We start from the raw sequence: 21,987 nt of genomic DNA, 5'->3' as shown, positions 1-21,987 counted from the left end.
TCATGGCAAACATATTAGGACATTCAGACCTAAGAGTAGGAAGTTATTTCTTTCTTTCTTGATTGAAACACACAAAAGGGAAGTAATCAAAATGAGGCAAAGAGCATTGAAAGTGAAATTGAGTGATTATGCAAAACAAACAAAATCTATCAAAGTCCCTTTTTAAGAGACAGAGAATATTGGTTAACGTTTCTTATTCAGTCAAACAGGCCTCTTTCTGGGGAAGAATAGTTTAATTCTGTTGTTCAATTCTTTGTCAGGAATGATAGTCACTTTACTATTTTAGACCGAGGAATGCTATTGGCTGGCAGGTTGGCCATGACAGCTGTTGCTCCCATCTCACCTCCCGAGTCAGGGACATCATCTCGTTAGTCTGGTCACATCCCTCTCTTCACTGGTCCTTCTCAGGCCAAGCAGAGCTGGATGAGCCATCTCATCTCACCATGTTGGTGCCTTACATTGCAGTTGATTTCAGAATCAGGTGTAAAGCCGAGAGAGAGAGAGATAGGACAGGAAAGAAATAATGGGATATGGAAAGGATCCAAAAAGGGAGGGGAACACAGAGTCAATCTCACATGTATCAGGCTAGGATCCTTGCTGGGGCAGTCATGATTATCAAGTGCCACACTGGTGCATCAATGTCTGATGTCATGGCAATGATCCTTCTGCAGCAGCCGCTGAGAAGGCAAAACAGTTCCCCTTTTCTTCCCCAAAGTTTCTTTTTAAGGGCCCCAGAAAGAGCTATTGATGGAATGATCTCTACTCCTCTTGTTTCCAGACATAATCATATACAGTCCTTGAGTGGTATCAATAAACCCTTTCCATTTGAATTAATTCAGTCTTTCTGTCTCCTTCTTACATCTTTTCTTAAACAAATTTATACAATGGATCATTGTAACAATTTACGAACCTCTACCTGCTTTTTTACCAGTTGGGCTAACAACTAAGTCTAGGCCTACTAGGCCCCAATTATTACAACAGTCTTTCCCCTCATCCACCTCAGAACAAACAGATACAATGCTAGTGCCTGTTCCTTTCCTGAGCTCCCTACCAAAACCCTAGTTGCCTCTTCCCCCATCCCTCACCCCATTTTCATTTTGGGCATGAGCAAAGCAGGCCCAGCAGCCAATGGATGTCGAGCTACAAACTTATTCCACCCAAAGTGTGTCCTAGCTTGCATTTGTTCAGAGTCCATGTCTGCTCACAGAGTCTATGCCTGCTACCCAGTCCATTTGCAAGCCCTTCAGTACTCATATGCTCTGCTCACAACCAGTCTTCCCTTTTGAAAATATTATGTGTGCATATAGCCTGTGCGTGTGATATATTTGCACATAAGAGGATCGGTGGCCACCTAGGCTTCTGAAAATTTTGACCATAGAAACTGACTATTTCTGTAAAAGTCCCTGATGGCAAAATTACAAAGGCCATATGTGACGTAACCAGGGTCCTACCAAATTCATGGTCAATTTTGTTTAATTTCATAGTCATAAGATTTTTAAAATAGTAAATCTCATGATTTCAGCTATTTAAATCTGAAATGTCATGGTGTTGTAATTTAGGGGTCCTGATCCAAAAAGGAGTTGTGTGGGAGTTGCAAGGTTATTGTAGGTGGACTTATGGTACTGCTACCTTTACTTCTGCGCTGCTGCTGGTGAGGACACGGCCTTCAAAGCTGGGCAGCTGGAGTGTGGCAGCTGCTGGCTGGGAGCCCAGCTCTGAAGGCAGAGCCACTGCCAGAAACAACACAGAAGTAAGGCTGGCATGGTATGGTATTGCTACACTTACTTCTGCACTGCTGCCTGCAGAACTGGGCCCTCAGTCAACAGCCACCACTATCTGACTAACCAACTCTGAAGGCAGCAGTGTAGAATAAGGAGGCATGGCATGGTGTTGCCACCCTCACTTCTGTGCTGCTGCTGGTAGGGTGCTGCCTTCAGAGCTGGGTGCCCAGCCAACAGACGCTGCTCTCCAGCCACCCATATCTGAAGGCCGCGCAGAAGTGAGAGTGGCAATACCACGATCCACCTAAAATAACCTTGTGACCCCCCTGCTACTCCTTTTTGGAAATGAATTTGAGAAATGCTGGTCTCCCCCATAAAATCTGTATAGTATAGGTTAAAAGCACACAAAAGACCAGATTTCACTATCCGTGATGCGTTTATCATGGCTGTGAATTTTGTAGGGCCCTAGACATAACCAATCAATTATTCTATACAGTATTTCTATAGAATATTAAACCCATATACTAATTTACCCAAACTTTTTCAACCTCCTATTAAATATAAATCAAACACACATTTCAGATGCTCTAGGAGCTACAGCAAAGAAATTTACTTCTAAGATTAATGGCTACACCTTATAGTAATTAACAACTCTTTCTCTTTGCAACCACTATCAAGTTCCTTGTGACTATCAACTGTTGTAAGGCTTATTTGAGAAAACTTGAGACTGTGAAAATTCTTTTAAAATATATTCATGAGTACGGCTTGCATGGTAGGATGTTAATCAGGGGCACTGGATGTAAAACGATAATTAAAGACATTTAAGGTTACATTGGCTTTGTGATCTGACCTAAAAATATCTAGCTGTTTTTGTGTGCATGTTATTTTGGACTGTGCCCTTGCAAATGATTTTGACCTTCTTGAAAATAACCAAAAGACATCAGGAAATAAACTTTCACAAAAGAGGGTGAGAATCATCTCGTGTTGATCTATCACACTGGCATTAGCAGAGTTTAGATGTAAATTTACAAAACATATATAATATTTTATATGTAAGCTGCATGTTTTATAGAATATGAGAGGCAATTAAAACTTTGGGGATTATCTCTTAACTGCGTGTAGCTACTAGGGAAATGCAGGGTTTCCCTGGGAACATATACTGGGAGGCTCTTTCCATATCCATCACACATGTGAAGGAATCAGGCAGGAACATGACAGTATAATATTCTGCTCTACTTAGGCTCTTATAGCTGAGTCCAGGGGGAGCCACCTAGAGTACACAATAGTGCTTCATGTTCCCATAGGAGCATAAGAATCTTTGTCCAAGATGTGTGGACAAAGTATTACATGTCCCCACCTCCTCTCAGGAACCTCCTAATGTCTAGATCTTTTATCAACAGCTATGTGCTCTCCATAGAGGATCCATTTCAACAAGGCACTTAAATGCATACCTGTTGTTAAACACCTGAGTATTCCCACTGATTTTAATGGAACTACCTAAGTTAGCATGTGCTTAAATACCTTGCTGAATCAGGGCTAGGGCTCTCCTTTAGGCCTTATGACTGTGCTTGACCAGCACAAGCAGAATGTTTCAAAGCACCACCACTCATCTGCTACAATTCCACAAATCCTTTAGTTATTCTGTAGGGAAAGAAGGGCACACATTTGTCCCTTGATGTTTGTCCGTGCTGGTGTGGTATTCATGCTGCTGTGGTACATTCAACTGCAGTGAGACATTCTATGAGAGTTGCTCCAAAGTATTATCAATGTTTGTATCTAGTGTAAGGAGCTGTAGACTTCTGGGGACAGAAGATCCTCAACTGCTGAAAACTGTCATACTTCAATTACTATAACAGTTTACACCAGCTGAGGATCTGCAACCTTGAGGTCTTTGTTTTCTGTGAACTCATCTTTTAATTTGACCTTTGCTTATGTGTGGAGACTGCATATTGTCCTCAACGTTCTTGCATCCTGCTACACAGAAGACCTGCACAAACAGTGACACTTTACTATTATTGTACCTTGTTGCTATTTTCCTTAGCCCTGGTCTACACTACGTGTTTAGGTTGAATTTAGCAGTGTTAGCTCAATTTAACCCTGCACCCGTCCACAAGACGAAGCTACTTTTGTCGACTTAAAGGCTCTTAAAATCAATTTCTGTACTCCTCCCTGATGAGGGGATTAGCGCTGAAATCGACCCTGCTGGGTCAAATTTGGGTTAGTGGGGACACAATTTAACGGTATTGGCCTCCAGGAGCTATCCCAGAGTGCTCCATTGTGACTGCTCTGGACAGCACTCTCAACTCAGATGCACTGGCCAGGTAGACCGGAAAAGCCCCTCAAACTTTTGAATTTTATTTCCTGTTTGACCAGCGTGGCGAGCCCAGAGGTGACTGTGCAGATCTCATCAGCACAGGTGACCATGGAGTCCCAGAATCGTAAAACAGCTCCAGCATGGACCGAACAGGAGGTATTGGATCTGATCGCTGTATGGGGAGACGAATCCGTGCTAGCCGAACTCTCTTCCAAAAGACAAAATGCCAAAACATTTGAAAAAATCTCCAATGGTATGAAGGACAGAGGCTATAACAGGGACCTGCAGCAGTGCCACGTGAAACTTAAGGAGCTCAAGCAAGCCTACCAAAGAGCCAGAGAGGCAAATGGCTGCTCCCGGTCAGAGCCCTAGACATACCGCTTCTATGATGAGCTGCATGCCATTCTAGGGAGTGCCCCTACAACTACCCCAGCCCTGTGCATGGACTCTGTCAACGGATTTGCACGCAACAGGGATGCAGATTTTGGGGACGAGGAAGATGAGGAGGAGGTGGAGGTTGAAGACAGCGCACAGCAAGCAAGCAAGCAGAGAAACAGTTTTCCCCAACAGCCAGGAACTGTTTTTCACCCTGGATCTACTACCCTCCGAACCAACTGAATGTGGGCTCCCGGACCTAGAAGGTGGAGAAGGGACCTCTAGTGCATGTATCTTTGTAAATATAATCCATGGTTTAAAAGCAAGCATGTTTAATACTTAATTTGCCCTGAAGACTTGGGATGCATTTGCAGCCAGTACAGCTACTTGAAAAGTCTGTTAACGTGTATGGGGATTGAGTGGAAATCCTCCAGGGACATCTCAATGAAACTCTCCTGGATGTACTCCCATGGGCCATGAGGTGGGGGAGGGGTGAAGCGATCATCCCAGAGAATTGGGTGGGTGTGTGGGGGGGTTAGTTGGGTTTGTGCTGCACATTAACCCGAAAATCACAGCCCCTCCTTTTTAAATGGCCAACCCAACGGGTGCTTGGTATGTGAAATGATGGCGCTGCTGTTTGAAACCATTCCCATATGTTATGAAGGTTAAAGAAGCCAAAAGACTGTGGTTTACCATGGCTGCCTACAAGATGAATTTTGTTGCCCGCTGGCCCTGCGTGTGTGATCTCTCACACCAAACCAGCAGGCCATCAATAGAAGAGGCAAAATGCGACCTTGTAAAGAAAGCACACGTGCTATGTAATGTTAACAGCTTGGTTCACCATGAGTCTACCCATTGTTCTCTAAAATGTGTCTTTTTAAAGACTACTCTCCCTTTTTTTTTCTTCCGCAGCTGCAAATGTTTCAACCCTTCCTGTAGCATCTCCATCCCAGAGGCTAGCGAAGGTTAGAAGGTGAAAAAAACACACTCACGATGAAATGTTCTCTGAGTTCATGTAGTCCTCCTGCACTGAAAGAGACCAGCAGAATGCATGGAGGCAGACACTGTCAGAGTGCAGGAAAATGCAAAATGAACGCGAGGACATGTGGCGGGATCAAGATGATAGGTGGCGTCAGCGTGATGAGAGGAGGCAGGATGCAATGCTGAGGCTACTAGAAGATCAAATTGATATTCTCCGGCATATTGTTGAGATGCAGGAAAGGCAGCAGGAGCACAGACCACCGCTGCAGCCCCTGTGTAACCAACCATCCTCCCCCGCAAGTTCCATAGCCTCCTCACCCAGATGCCCAAGAACGCGGTGGAGGGGGCCTCTGGGCACCCAATCACTCCACCACAGAGGACTGCACAAGCAACAGGAAGCTGGCATTCAATAAATAAGTTTTGAAGTGCTGTGTGGCCGTATCCTTCCCTCCTCCCCTCCTCCAACACCCCACCCGGTGCTTCCCTCCTCCCCCACCCCTACTGGGCTATTTTTGCAGTTATCCCCCCATTTGTGTGATAAATTAATAAAGAATGCATGAATTTGAAACAACAATGATTTTATTGCCTCTGCAAGTGGTGATCAAAGGGAAGAGGGGAGGGCTTTTGGCTTACAGGGAAGTAGATTGAACCAAGGTGGTGGGTTTTCATCAAGGAGAAACAAACAGAACTTTCACACCGTAGCCTGGCCAGTCATGAAACTGTTTTTCAAAGCTTCTCTGATGTGCAGCGTGCCCTGTTTTGCTCTTCTAACCGCCCTGGTGTTTGGCTGTGCATAATCAATGGCCAGGCGATTTGCCTCAACCTTCTACCCCACCATAAATGTTTCCCCCTTACTCTCACAGATATTGTGGAGCACCCAGCAAGCAGTAATAACTATTGGAATATTGGTTTCTCTGAGGTCTAACAGAGTCAGGAAACTGAGCCAGCTGCACTTGCTCAGCCTATAGTTGAACAGCTCCTGACTACTGTCCAGGGTGCCTGTGTATGGCTTCATGAGCCATGGCATTAAGGGGTAGGCTGGGTCCCCAAGGATAACTATAGGCATTTCAACATCCCCAATGGTTATTTTCTGGTCTGGGAAGTAAGTCCTTTTCTCCAGCTGTTCAAACAGACCAGAGTTCCTGAAGATGCGAGCGTCATGTACCTTTCCCGGCCATCCCACATTGATGTTGGTGAAATGTCCCTTATGATCCACCAGTGCTTGCAGCACCATTGAAAAGTACCCCTTGTGGTTTATGTACTGGCTGCCTTGCTGCTCCAGTCCCAAGATAGAGATATGGGTTCCATCTATCGCCCCACAACAGTTAGGGAATCCCATTGCAGCAAAGCCATCCACTGTGACCTGCACATTTCCCAGAGTCACTACCCTTGATAGCAGCAGCTAAGTGATCACGTTGGCTACGTGGATCACAGCAGCCCCCACAGTAGATTGCCCACTCCAAATTGATTCCCGACTGACCGGTAGCTGTCTGGCATTGCAAGCTTCCAGAGGGCTATTGCCACTCACTTGTGAACTGTGAGGGCTGCTCTCATCTTGGTATTCTTGTGATTCAGGGCAGGGGAAAGCAAGTCAAAGTTCCATAAAAGTGCCTTTACGCATGCGAAAGTTGCACAGCCACTGGGAATCATCCCAGACCTGCAACACTATGCGGTCCCACCAGTCTGTGCTTATTTCCCGGGCCCAGAATCAGCGTTCCACGGCATGAACCTGCCCCATTACTACCATGATGTCCAAATTGCCAGGGCCTGTGCTTTGAGATAAGTCTGTGTCCATGTCCTCATCACTCTCGTCACCGCTCTGCTGTCGCCTCCTCACCTGCTTTTGCAGGTTCTGGTGTTGCATATACTGCAGGATAATGCGCATGGTGTTTACAGTGCTCATAACTGCCGCGGTAACCTAAGCGAGCTCCATGCTTGCCGTGGTATGGCGTCTGCACGGAAAAAAGATGCGAAACGATTGTCTGCACTTGCTCTCATGGAGGGAGGGGAGACTGACGACATGGCTTACAGGGTTGGCTTACAGGGAATTAAAATCAACAAAGGGGCGGGTTTGCATCAAGGAGAAACACACACAACTGTCACACCAAAGCCTGGCCAGTCATGAAACTGGTTTTCAAAGCCTCTGTGATGTGCAGCGCACCTTGCTGTGCTCTTCTAATCACAAACAGCCTAGTCAGCAAACAGCGCCAGTGAGATTTTAAACATCCAAAGCACATTCTACCATCATTCTGCATTTACTCAGCCTATAGTTGAACTGCTCCTTATTACTGTCCAGGTTCATGAGCCATGGGAGCAAGGGATAGGCTGGGGTAGGTGCGACCATGCGGTGCTGCTGGCTGGGAGAGCAGCCTGAGGCAACAGCCTCCAGCTTGCATGATATTCCAGGCCGGACTGAATTGCCATTAGATGAAACTTAAAGAAGAGAATGACCTGGAGTCACTCCCATTTATGTCCAGGCGCCCCCGACCAACCTCACCAAGGCCGTCCAGGAGCACCCGTGTCTGCCCAGGCACCCCCGACCGACCTCACCGAGGCCATCCAGGAGCACCAATGTCTGCCCAGGTGCCCCCAACCGACCTCACCGAGGTCAGCCAGGAGCAACCAGGAGACAGCAGCAGATGGTACAATACGGCTGCTAACCGTCTTTGCTAACTTGCAAAGGCAAGGAGCTGCTGCTGTGTAGCAATGCAGTACCATGTCTGTTAGCAGCACCCAGGAGACATACGGTGACAGTGAGCTGAGCGGGCTCCATGCTTGCCATGGTATGTCGTCTGCACGGATAACCCAGGAAAAAGGTGAGAAATGATTTTTTGCCATTGCTTTCATGGAGGGAGGGAGGAAGGGAGGAGGGCCTGACAACATGTACCCAGAACCACCCGCAACAATGTTTTTGCCCCATCAGACATTGGGAGCTCACCCAGAATTCCAATGGGCGGCGGAGACAGTGGGAACTGTGGGATAGCTACCACAGTGCAACGCTCCGAAAGTTGATGCTAGCCTCGGTACTGTGGACGCACACCACCGACTTAATGCACTTAGTGGAGACACACACAATCGACTGTATCAAATCAATTTCTAAAAAATCTACTTCTATTAAATCGACCTAATTTCATAGTGTAGACATACCCTTAGTCTAAAATGAAAGTCATTAGGAATGAAAGCAGGTATTTAGATTTTAAATGTTTCGGACAGGGACTTTCATTCTGTGTTTGTATACTCATGAATAGAATGGTGACTTAATCTTGGCTGGGCCTGGAGGCTCTACTGTAATATGTGATGAGTTATGGAAAATACATACAACTGCCCTGTTAGTGTGGACTTAGCAGCCAGTTTCAGAACTCTAGTTAATGTCGTTTCTCGTGACTGGGCACAGTTAAGACGTCAGGCTAAGAGAGGATGATGGCATTGCTTTCTAAACACCCTATAAACTACAAAGAAGGTTAGCAAAGGCAGATGTAATATTCCTTATTGTTTGTAGCACAATATTTAGGAGAATAAATGAGTAATTTCTTGTTCTTATTGCAGATTTTCTTTGTCAAATGGAATGAAGATTATTTAAAAAGTGGGCTTTTGCCTATAAAAAGAGCAAAATGGTCAGAGGAAGCTGGGCTGTGAGAAAATTTAAAGAGGGTGAGTGTGCTGGTTTTCGGTGATTGTTTTTTACAATCACCCAAATCCTTTTCACAGCCTCTTTAATATTTTGTTTGTGTTCTCTTAAGTGGAACCACAAGTGAGATAGATACAAGTGGGGATATTTGAACATTGGCATGTAATGGATTTGGGGCAGATTTTATAGCTTGAGATTGGGCTCTGTATTGAAAAGGTCAAACTAACTTTTAGATGATATAGAAGTAAGAGGCCCTTTCTTCACTTGGAAATAACCCTGATTTCAGCCACTAGTATACCTGAATTGGTACAAACTTCTAGCTAGACAAGAAAAGCTGCAATTTTCAGTAGTGAAACTTATCTCTGCTTGAAACCAGGGTAACCTGTTCTCGTGGAAATTTTGGCCTTTCTTTTTTAACTGTGGGTTTGCACTGATGAAATTATACCAATAGCTGAAACTAAGGCTAATGGCAAGTGTAGACAAGGCCACCAAACTTTGCATTAGCTTACAACAGGGGTCGGCAACCTCTGGCATGCGGCTTACCAGGTAAGCACCCTGGAGGGCCGGGCCGGTTTGTTTACCTGCTGCGTTCGCAGGTTCAGCCGATCGCGGCTCCCACTGGCCGTGGTTCACCGTCCCAGGCCAATGGGGGCGGCAGGAAGCCCGTGGGTGATGGCCAAACCTGCAGACGCAGCAGGTAAACAAACTGGCCCGGCCCACCAGGGTGCTTACCCTGGCGAGCCTCATGCCAAAGGTTGCTGATCCCTGGTTTACAATATACAAACATATACTTCGTTAAATGAATCAGTTATCTTAAAACCAAATAAAACAGAGACAACATTTGTGCTTAAGTAAAAATAATATGGTGAAAAACTATGATAGCTGTTTACTCATAATATCTAACTAGTAAATTTTCACAGAGACAAAACATGTAAGGCAAAATTCTCTTCTGATGAAAAAACACTTCTGTGCATTTTGATACCAGATTGAGTTAGTAGAATATATGCCATTCTGTGCTGTCTGATTTTGAAATTGAGTGTGAATATACAGTTGTGGCTGACGTTTCTATATCTGTACATTATCTAAACTTGGACAGTATTTAATCCTTACAAACTCTATGCCCACTTATGGATCTTTAACTCACCACTTAAATGCCAGCTCCTGTCCTATTTTACTCCCATGTTGCCTTAAAGATGTCAATAGGATTGCACAGAGACAGCTGAGGGCAGAACTTGGTCCTTTCTTCTTTTGTTATGTTTGAAATAATGAGTGCAAAGGCAAATTAGCAAAGCAACTGTTTTATTAAGAATCTCAGTCTAATGACACGAGCTGAGAGCTGCAGTATTTTCTAAAATAGGCCAGTGCAGAATACGTTTATTTTTGTACATTAGTTCAGTTATTTTTACCTCTTCGTCAATCCAAAATCACGGACAGATTTACAACATATGAATAAGAAAGTCATGCAGTGTATTTGGATCAGTACTCCAAAGCTTAACACTCTTCTACCCTCTGCCACTCCTCCCTGCTCCACTTCCTTCCCACCACACCTCCCTATCGACTCCTCAGAGAAGCTTTGCAGCATAAGGTGAAGCTCGCCATCCATGACAGTTCTGAATCAAAAAGGGAAAAAGAGGGGCCATCTAGCCTCGAGATTAATCTCCCCAACTCCACAAAACATGATGGCTGGGGAAGCAGCTCCCCAACAGAAGTCTGACTAAGGAAAACAAAAACAAAAAAAGGTCTTCCTCATACAACAACAGAGGAAACACGGAGTTGTCTGAACCTCCTTGATAATATTTTTTATTATCAAAACTGTTCCAAAGCCAATCTAGTCTATTCATCAAGGGCTGGACACAAAATTATCTCTAATACAGACCTTTTTAGCTCTCATTAGCTTCATGAACCACAGAAGGAAGACTTGCTATAGCAGAGTTGTGGAGCGCCTTAGCATTTCCTCCCCTTCAAATGACAGCTTTTTACTCACACTTCTGTAATTAGGGTGCAGGATTTTTCCATTCGAGAGCATACAGCCATTATGGATTTAATCTGCAGGAGGATAAGCACACTGGTCTTGATTCAGAAGTGGACTTAAGGATGTCCTTTTATATAAGCAACTGAGTAGTCCCATTGACTTTAGTGGAGCTTCACGAGGGCAAAGCAATATACCCCTGCACAATCAACTGCAGGACTGAACCTTATGTGTGATGATCTTTCACACAGGGCCAGCTCCAGGGTTTTGGCCGCCACAAGCAGCCAAAACAAAAAACAAAACAAAACAAAAAAAGCCGCGATCACGATCTGCAGCAGCAATTCGGAGGGAGGTCCTTCGCTCACAGGCGGAGTGAGGGACCATCCGTCGAATTGCCGCCGAATACCTGGACGTGCCACCCCTCTCCAGAGTGGCCGCCCCAAGCACCTGCTTGAGAAGCTGGTGCCTGGAGCCAGCCCTGCTTTCACAACATGTTTAAGCCCATTGGAGATGCTTTACATCTCCCCCGCCCCGACAAGCAGGGTTAATAATGCAAGTGCTGACACTTAGCAACATGCGTGAAGATGCTTCAGAAATTTGAATATTGCAAAGTTCCTTACCAATGTGGTGTTCTTTATGAGGAGAATAATTATAACTCTACAGTAGACGGGAAAAACCACACTTGGAATTCAAAAATGCAAATTGCTGGAATTTGTTTGTTGAAATGTGATTAAAAGTACAGTATATGAAACTCTGCATTTTGGGACTCTGAGCTGGGAATAATTATTCTTATTTTTGAATATTTCTCTTGCGTAAACAAACGTGTTTTGGTTTCTAATGTTGTTGTTTTTTTTCAAAAAGAGCATGGAAAATGACTGCTAGAGAGGAGCAGAGCTGTGCTGGCAGGAATGTTGTAGGCTATGCAAAAGCAGCCCACAAAACAGAGCCGGATCCTGACATATGCTAAGTTCCCTCGGCTGCCACTGAAGTTAGTATGAGCTACACCAGCTCAGCACGTTTTGCAGTATGTGCTCAGCACTTCATAGGTTTGCTCCTACAGGGGCTTTCTCCCTTTGAAGTTAGAGACAGAACTCCCACTGACTGCAGTGGTGAAAGAATCAGGTCCTTAGTGGGAAATCCTCAGACACAGACAGAGTTGCCAACTCTCGTGACTCCATGCTTACTAGGTGAGCATCTTCTTTCTGTTTTATTTATTTTTTTAAACAAAGCAATGTTAGGTACAGCATTATTTAATTATTTATTTCTCTGTAGGAATAAAGTACTCTACAACTTACTATAAAAAGGTTACAGGTGTTCAGCTTTTCTGAGCATGAAATGAAATTGGTTTTATTGTGGCACATTCTGCTGCTGTAAGTGCCACTGTCCAAAGGGTCTGCAGGTATTTAAAAAAAAAAATCGAATACCAATCATCTCTGCATTGAATGTATTTTAAAGTATATAGTGGTATAACTGACATACATATAATGCTCCTTATTTTCAGAATAGCAGTTGTCGAGGGTTGGCAGCTCATCTAGGCAATATGGTTGCCATATTTATTTGTAATGCATTTAATGAATGTTGCTAAAACCAGCTAGAACAAACCAAACTTGAACAAACCAAGTGCAAGCAGTTGTGTAAACAGAAGGAATCAAGTTTAGTAATGAGAAAAATAAAGGCAACACAATACATTGATAATGGGGAACAAAATCTGTATCACATACAGGTTCGCTGTTCCCATGACATTCGATGTAAGCGTCAGATACGGACAATATGAGAGGGCAGATTTTGGTTTGATCTATAGAATGATACAGACAATTCTGAATATTCCAATTATCAGCAAAATAAATAGAATTTAAAGCTCACAAATGAATTGCCAAATCTAGTTTTATGAAGAAATGCAGAAAACCAAAAACGCTCAATCCTAGCCTCATTTTCCTCCCAATATCAGTAGATTATTATGATGATGTTTGTAAAAGGCAAATAGATTATCATCATATTTTAATGTTCTCCCTTCCAAAACCCTGGACACAGAGGTGGCATACTCTGGAAACCTTTTTTTAAAACATTCCCCAATATTTGTAACAATCTACAATTGCATATACTCACATCTCTCCATATTCTGTAATGGAATAATGCTAAATCCGGAACTGGAAACAAATATCACCAGCCTGGAGCATGTAAACAGAGAACAAAAATGTGCACTTACGTAGCACCTTTCATCCTAGGGTCACAAAACACTTTACAAACAGTAATCACTCAGTTAAGCCTCACAGCAAGCCTGAGAAATATGCAGTTACCATAAGGATTATTATCTCAACTTTACAAATTGGTGAACTGAGCCACAGAGATGCTGCAAATTACCCAAGGTCACACAGCAAATTAGCCAGAGTCAGGACAAACGAACCACAGAGGGATGACTCCTAAGGTCCAGCTCTAATCACTAGGCCACTTTGCCTGCAGGTATTATAAATCTTGAACACCACATTCTGCAACATCACATAGCCAGCTACAGTATAGTGATTCTACATGATGGCTATCAATGCTCTCTGTTTCCCTTTTTCCTGGAGTTTTTAGCTCACCTGCCGGCTGGGTTATACACGTGTTTGGCTGTCTGTTAGCAGAACGTACCTTCTTTACCTTCATATCTTATATAAAGTGTGTGCTCAGAAAAATATTTGGTGTGGACAATACGGCGTAAAGAAGTTATGTTCACTCACAGCATGCATGGATTTTCTGTGTATCCCTGAATTTGGTGGGTTTTTCCACCTCTCTTCCCCTGGGTGACTCCTCTATTCCCCCAGGAGCTCAGCCACAAAAGAGGCATGTGAATTTTCTGGTTAGTGCTCAGCTTTTGCTGCCTGATTACCATTCATATTGTTCTGTGCCCTTGCCCTCCCTTTCCCTATAGGTGGCACTGCTTCACATAATTTCTCTTGGCAAGGAGCATAGAGTGCTGCCCTGGTGTTGGCCAGAAGAGCCCTACAGTGTTGGGAGTACAGCACTAATGATGGCAGCAGCAATAGGACTGGCTAGAAGAGACCCACAAAACTAATGGGGCTGGCTGACTTAGAAGCTAGTCTACAGAAAGAAAATAAAGTAAGTGGAGCCTGTCTGGATGGGGGAGTAAAGAAAGGTGTTGGTTGGCTGGGTGAACCAATCGGGGGGGAAATCTGGGAGCATGGCTGAGAGGAAGGGATAAAAAGAGGGGAAGAGGAGGAGGAAAAGAGACAGGAGGGAAAGATCAGGAGCCGAAAGGTCAGGAGGGAATAAGGTTGGAGAAATGAGTGTCAGAGAAGGAAAGAGAGCAAAAACAAGGTATTAAACAGAAAAGGAAAGCAAGTCAATAGGAAAAGATCAAATTAAAATAGCTAACGTAATGTACAATTCTGAATGGGAAAATATGTTGGAAACAGAAAAAGAAAACTAGAGGAAAGCAGAGAGCAATACAGGAGGAGAAAAAATAGAAAAGAAGAAAGGAGTATAGTGTTAGGTAAAAATAAAAAACATCCCAAAAGGACGGATAAGAGAGAACAAAAATAAGAGTCCTTGTGTTTCTTAATATATGTATATAATATTGAAATTAATTTATTCATTAATATTAATGAATACAATTTGCAAAATGAGGTCCTTTTCACAAGAACTGAAAAATTGTTTTCACACATTTTAGACATTTTTCCACATTTTGTCACACCTAGGTTGGTTTGCATGTTTAGAGTTATGCTTATCATTTGCTAAACTAAATGAAAAATAAGGGAAAGATAGAGGTACAGATAAATGTAACTGACAAGTTGGAGTTGGCATAATCTTTTTTATTTTAACTGATGAAACACAAATTATATTATTATATATTTGAAATGTATATAAAATAATCCAGAATAATAGAAAATATAAATGCCTAAAACAAGAAATCCTAAATATATCACTTTCTAGAAAGTTTAAGTCAAAGAATCACGTTAGTGCCTATTTAATAATAATACTGTCCTTTACACAATCTGCCCATGAGGTAACCCCTGTTCCACCAACAGTAAATTTAAAACCCAAATCAGGAAAAGAATAACACATTTTATGGAGCATCAGTAACCACTCTGTAGTTAAGGTTGAAGCTAACTTCCTGTTATAAACCCTTATCTCTCTTAATGCTGTTGTCTGGGATTTTTGTTTGTTAGCTTTTTTTTTAAATTTGTTCAGTTTACTAGATAGCTATGTACTGATTTTCATAGATGTTTGAAGAATTTGACTGGGCTGTCTAAGTGAAGGTGAAGTTGAAAGGACATTCATTGTTATGATATTGAAGGTGAACTTTTGATGCCTCATGGGTGCTGCAAGGAGAAGAAATATTTTGTTGCACAGAATCTGTGAGCTATTCCACTAGTCCAGCAAACAGTTTAGAGTAAACTGATAAAAGGACATACTTTTAAATTAAGACAATAATTAGACTACGGAACTCACTGCCACACGATTTATTGAGCCCAAGAATTTAATACAATTCAAAGAGGGATTAGACCCTTATGTGGATAACAAGACTATTCAGCGTTATAACAGTTATTGGAAACAAAGAATTATGGAAAGTCTAAAAACCTGAAGCCCAACCATTCTAGCTGTTAGGGATTAGGATGAGATATTAATAGGGGACAAACTATCCCAGAGCTATCTACTGTGGGTTTTTTGTCACTGAAACATCTGGTTCTGGTCACTGTTAGAGACAGTATACTGGACTAGATCCACAAAGGATTGGATCCAGTATGGCAATTCCTGTTTCTGTATTTTCCTATAAGTAGGACAGGTGAGAGAACTGGCAGCATTATAGAGAAATCAACAGTACTCTACTTGTACGGGGAGACTTTGGCAACAAGTAAAGTGCTTGAAACTACTATGGCTTATTGTTAAAAAGGCAGCCTAGTCAGCAAGCTGTAAATTGGTCATTCAGCAATCTCAGTTTGAACCCCGGGTAACATACTCAGTTTCATTGCTTCACAATAGCATTGTGAACAGCCTCTATGAATCTTACTATCTTAATATTTATACTCTACTGTGGCTCCAGAATCTAATTCTGTCAGAGAAATAGAGTTGCAAAGGACAGGAGGGAGTCCTGTTTCTTTCACTGACCTCCACCCTACTAGTCCTATTAGACAAAAGCAGAGGATGAAGTTTTTTTACAAGGTTCTGCAACTTCAGCAGAGTGAGACTGTTCAGACTTGTGTCAGTTTCACTCTGTAGGCGTAGGGACATAATTTAGGTACGGTGCAAGGAAGAGCCAAGAAAAAAGAGAGTTGGAGAGGAGGAAGAAACATAGGAAAGTCCCTTGTTCTCTGTTCCAGAGAGCAAGGTAGATGGGAGAATACAAATATCACACATTTACTAGCCATGCTTGATTTGACAGCCAAATTTCTTGAACAGGATCCAGATTAGAATCCCAGGACCATCGTCGGAAAACAGCTGCTCTCTGAGGGTGACACGGTGAGAGTTTCTTAGAAAACCAATGCTAAGGCAACCAGCTACTGGTTGTGGTGAGGGTTTTTTTCATATTGTCCTCTAGCAAGAAGATTTAGCCTTATAATCTGTAGATATGGTTGGAGAAGATTATAATGTAGAGATGCTCTCTCATAAAGGACAAGTATTATGAACATCGGAATTTGGAGACTGCTCTGAAGGCCAGGGTGGAGAACACCACATGTCTATGTTCAGCAGCTCATTACAGAAGCTTTGCCGTTTGTTTTATATAAGTTTTATTCCATTCTTATTCACTGGTTTGTTATTTAATGAACCCCAAGATCTTTAAATAACCTACAGATATCTGGTACATAAATACTGAGCTATTTTGCATCTCTCACAGTAATTTGCTTTGTTCCAGAACAAAACACTTTTTCAAATAAGCACAGTAAAGGTTTAATAAGCTTTTTACAAATAAGCAGGGGTGGGCGCAAGGGGGGGAAGCAGGGGCACAACCCCCCCCCAATAATAATTTCTGACACTATCCACAGCTTCTGCCCTGGCCCCCGTCCTGGAATTCCCTCCCCCAAAGTGCTCCTCCCCCCTTTCTGCCAGGGTGGAAGTTGGGCTGAGCGTGGGTGGAGACGTGCCTGGGAAAAGCACCACGGCTAGCGCTCCCACTGAGTCCCAATAGATGGCGCCCAGAGCAGGGAAGCTGGGCTGCAGCAGAGTTCTGCAAGAGGGAGCCTGGGAAGCCAGCTGAGTCCCCTTCCTTGTCCACAGCCTCCAGTAAGTGTTTGGAGCCGGGGACAATGAGGGGAGGCAGTGGGGCCCTGTGGGGATGGGAAGGGAGCCCAGGGAGGCAGCGGAAACCAGTGGGGAAGGGGAGACAGCAGGTCCCTGGGGCATTTGGGGGTCCATGTTTAAAGTGACCCCCCCAAAGTAGTCACATTTAAATCCCTGCACACACCTCTGCTCATAAGCCATAGAATGACAGTAAGAACATAAGGAATACAGAGTCCCTTTCCCATTTCTGGTACACTCTTTGCTTTGTGTTAGGAGAAGCATTTCTGGGTGAGACAAATTAGAACATTTTCTGCTTGATTTTCCTCTGGTGTTTGCTCAGTGAAAGTCTGAAGGTGTTGAAGGAGATTTACAACATGCAAATTAGACCCCTGCTCTTGGCTGGGGTCTAGTAGGATGAATGCCATCCTCATCTGTCACATAAGGTAATCAAAGCTGGTTTTAGGAATTGGAAGGGTCATTGCAGACTTTTTAAATATTGATTTATTTAGTGACTGGCCCCATCTTCTCAGATTTTCTTTATATCTTCTATGGTTTCCTTCAATCTCCCATCCCATTACAAATCACTGGGGCCCCTCCTCACTATTTCTTCTGGCTATGATTGTGTATAGACAAAATGATTTTATATCTGTGTGTACAGAGAGCAGACAACCTCAGAGTCTTGAAATAAAATTGGGAATATCTAGTATGTTTGGGCTCTATTTGCTGTTGTTGACCACATACTTTAGTTCAAGTTTAAAATAAACTTGTCCCCCCAGATGAAAGGGTGTTATTATCTATCTATCTACCTGGGTTACCTAGGGAGGTGGTGGAATCTCCTTCCTTAGAGGTTTTTAAGGCCAGGCTTGATGAAGCCCTGACTGGGATGATTTAATTGGGGATTGGTCCTGCTTTTAGCAGGGGGTTGGACTAGATGACCTCCTGAGGTCCCTTCCAACCCCGATATTCTATGATTCTATCTAATCTAATCTATCTATCTATATAAAGCTAATAAAGCCAAACACTCAAGAACTCACCAGGAGCTCCTGCACACTCCAATGCAGATGGATAACTTCACTTGGCATCCACTGATTTATCTTGTGAAGTCCTAAGAATGGGTAAAAGGGGATGGGCAGTGCCATGAGGAGCAGAATGGGATAGGTTTTGAGGGCAGGGGAACAAAACAGGCAGGTTTGTGGATGCCAGAGCTCCTAAGTCATACTTCACTTGTATGCAGATTCTCCTGAAATCGTCCACCTCTCAAGACAGTTTTTGAGCTCTTTGTGGTCCTTATCTCTGTGCAGCAGGACTCTTATCCTTGCTGTTCTCCTTACTATCCTGAATTTTTAGAATTTTCCTCCTCCTCAATCCTTTCTAGGGCCAGAGGATGGCAGCAGGTGCAGGAAAACCCTATGCTCCCCTTCCTGGTGAGAATGCAGAGAAACACACAGATGTGGAAAAGTAACCCGAATGTCAGGTGCCACGCTGATGAGCAGGAAGATGGCAGAAAATGGCAATGTCTGATCGATAAATCTTCCTAAGTGAAAATTTTGGGTACTCTAGTGTGTCTGTATCTTTAAAAGTGTTGTAGGTGTTTCAGTAGTCTCAATCAAAGATGTGTCTAAATCCCCTAATTTGCTTGAAACTTCATTTTTAAAAAATATATGAATAACTCCACATTCATTGATAGCTTTTTTCTTTTTGCCTCATCCCCAGTAACCCTTCAGTTAGTCATCCGCATCTATGCAGCAAATGGAAGTATCATGTATGTTGCTGAATATCAATTTAATGTTGTTTAAGTTGATGAGGTGCAAAATATATTTTTCCCCATAATGTGTTCCAGTAGTCACATTATACAACAGTGTAATCTGAATATGAATAGGAACTTAAGAAAAGAAGAGAGTACAGAAAATTACTTGTGGGTGTTTATGCATTGGTATAATACACTGAAAGTATTTAAGAAGTTGACATGAGATGACAAAGTTTTACAGAGTACAGTATAGTGGCAAGATGATTTCTCTCTTTTAATTCCATGTTACTTTTTCCCTTGAACTCCAAAGAGAAAAAGATATAGGAAGCCAATTGGGATTTTGTAAACTTAGTAGCTGGGAAGTAAGAGAACTCCCTTCCATCCTCCACCCTCGCCTTTAAATCCCTCCTTGACAGACAGTTCTTAAAGTAGGGTGACCAGACAGCAAATGTGAAAAATTGGGACGGGGTGGGGGGTAATAGGAGCCTATGTGAGAAAAAGACTCAAAAATCGGGACTGTCCCTATAAAATCAGGACATCTGGTCACCCTATCTTAAAGGCATAGTCCTCCTCCCACAAAATATAACGAAACTGACATGGCAACTTCCTACTGCTCCTTATCCCATCTATCCTATCTCTCCTGTCTGCACTTGGTCCATGTAAGGCCAGATTCTGCAACCTGATCTCACTCAGAATAATAGTTACTTTCATAAATAGTTGCACTGACATCAATGTGACTGGTTGTGTGGGTAAGTGCTATTCATAGTGATTAAGGGCAGCCCAGTCTGCCATCTAGATTGTATGTACTTTGAAGCAGGCCCCTTGTCCTCATATTTGTCTGCAAAGTGCCAGGCTGTATAATTAATTAATTATAATAATACCCAATGTGTAGCTTTAGAGCTGCACATGGTTGTGCGTAGCCCTTTCTTCACATGGTTGTGCATAGCCCTTTCTTCTCCAGCTTGAACAAGACATCACACAGAGTTCTCCTGACACTGACAAAGCAGTGCCCTGGGGAATAGAGTGACTGCATAAAACAAAACCTGGGGACAGACGAACACCCTCCATTACATCTGTATTTGCACTGGCATCCAACCAAAGTAAGTGAAATCTCTGGCTTTGATGTTTCCACTCATACTGTAACCTCTATTTAGTTGTTTTGATGTATGTTATCATTGTACTTCATAATAAATTTGTTTATATTCTAAATCACTTTAATCATTTTACAGTTCTCTGTGACTCTTTCTGAGATTGAAGTGGTTCTTGGCACATTGCTGCTCTGAAGTCTTCTTTGAAATCCTTTTATTTCAAATGTATTTCCATGGGTAGCAATGTTTTCATATCTACTACATAGCTGACATTAAAGAAATAAATACAGGGTGGCAACCCCCCAAAATTCATATTGCCTTCAGCTATATATAGTTGCTGTCTCTTACAAAGTGGAGGTGATGATGTGAGAAAACAGAGGGAAATGATACTGCTGCAGGAAATGAGAAGAGAATAGTTACCTCCTGCAGTGTGTTACAAGGGGGCGGGAAACGCAACTACAGGAAAGATTTCAGAGTAGCAGCCATGTTAGTCTGTATCCTCAAAAAGAACAGGAGTACTTGTGGCATCTTAGAGACTAACAAATTTATTTGATCATAAGCTTTTGTGGGCTACAGCCCACTTCATCGGATGCATGCATGTCTTTAAGGTGCCACAAATACTCCTGTTCTTTTTACAGGAAAGATGTTAGTCAAATATAAAAAGTCATCCCAAGTCAATCCATTATCAGCTACAGATGATATGGTGACCTCCACTCTGATCTGTTCTAACAAAGTAGCAGAAGGAAGGGCATTAACAGTGCCTCTTTCCTGTCTTTGATTGTGTTCACTGGCTCTCAAGACACTTGCATATCACTATACTATGTGTCATATGCATTAAGCAAACCATTCTACTGAGGATAGTTGTGGATGAATGAGATTGGTTGTTACATATATCTGGCATATTTTGTATTGATTAAAAAAATTCTGAAGTCCTTTTGAAATATTCTCAGGGTGTTAATGGAAGAAGCATGTAATCTTTCTGGTTCATGAACTGTACACTTTCAACAGCACATTCATCTATAGCTAGAAGTAAGAGTATGGGGTGTGTCCCGCCCCCCCAATTTCTTCATGAACTTCTTTTTATCAAATGACAAGAAACACTAAATTGCCCAGTGATGACAGATACTCCAGGAGTAAAACTGCTTTTTGAAGGTCTCATGCCATTACTTGTTTTGCTTGCTTAACCAAGGCATCTTAGCGACTGTTGACCACAATGGATTCACTGTAGCACTCATCTTTCACATAGCTAGGTTAATGGATTTCACAGAATGCTCATGCCTGATATTTGCAAAACAGCTGTGATTTGTCTTTGCTAGATGTCAGGTTGCCAAAACACACACAGGAATCCTTAGTGATGCAGAATATCCTATAAACAACAGAAACGAGATATGCTTCCTTGGAAAGTGTTGGATGTTATTTGTTCAGGAGAAGGAGGATAGGGTAGGATGGGTTAATGGAGAACAGAAGGTAAAAACCACACACAACAGCAGCCTAACAGCAATGAAAGGTGACTAATGGATGTGAATTCAGATATTTCAGTGCTACAGAAGATGCTAACGTTGAAAGATAACAAGAAAATTCCATTAGTATCATATTTTTATTTCAGCAGGATCAGAGGCTCAGGACTCCAAAAAACAGATATTTCCCATTCTCAAAGCATTGACAAGCTATTGTGAATAATATATATGAGGAAAGGATTGAAGAATGAAAAAGGAAGGATTCAAGCACCAGGAGGGGGACCGTAGCAGGGCAAAGACTCACCGGCATGGCGCCCCCAGCTAGTCTTCCTGGAAATTAGCTTTCCAGCTCCGAGGGCCCTCTGCTGGCCGATGTTCCGCTTGCCTCAGGCCCCCCGTGTCCCTCCCAGACCCCCGTGCCCCTTCCCTCAGGGTTCTGCTCTCTGCAGTAACCCACAATCTGGGTCTCCCCCGCCCCCCGGGGAACCCGC

Source organism: Trachemys scripta, chromosome 1 (genome assembly GCF_013100865.1).
Source record: "Trachemys scripta elegans isolate TJP31775 chromosome 1, CAS_Tse_1.0, whole genome shotgun sequence".
In the NCBI taxonomy this organism is placed as follows: Eukaryota; Metazoa; Chordata; order Testudines; family Emydidae; genus Trachemys; species Trachemys scripta.
The sequence above is the reverse complement of the archived record's forward strand: the minus strand, read 5'-3'. Positions refer to the sequence as shown.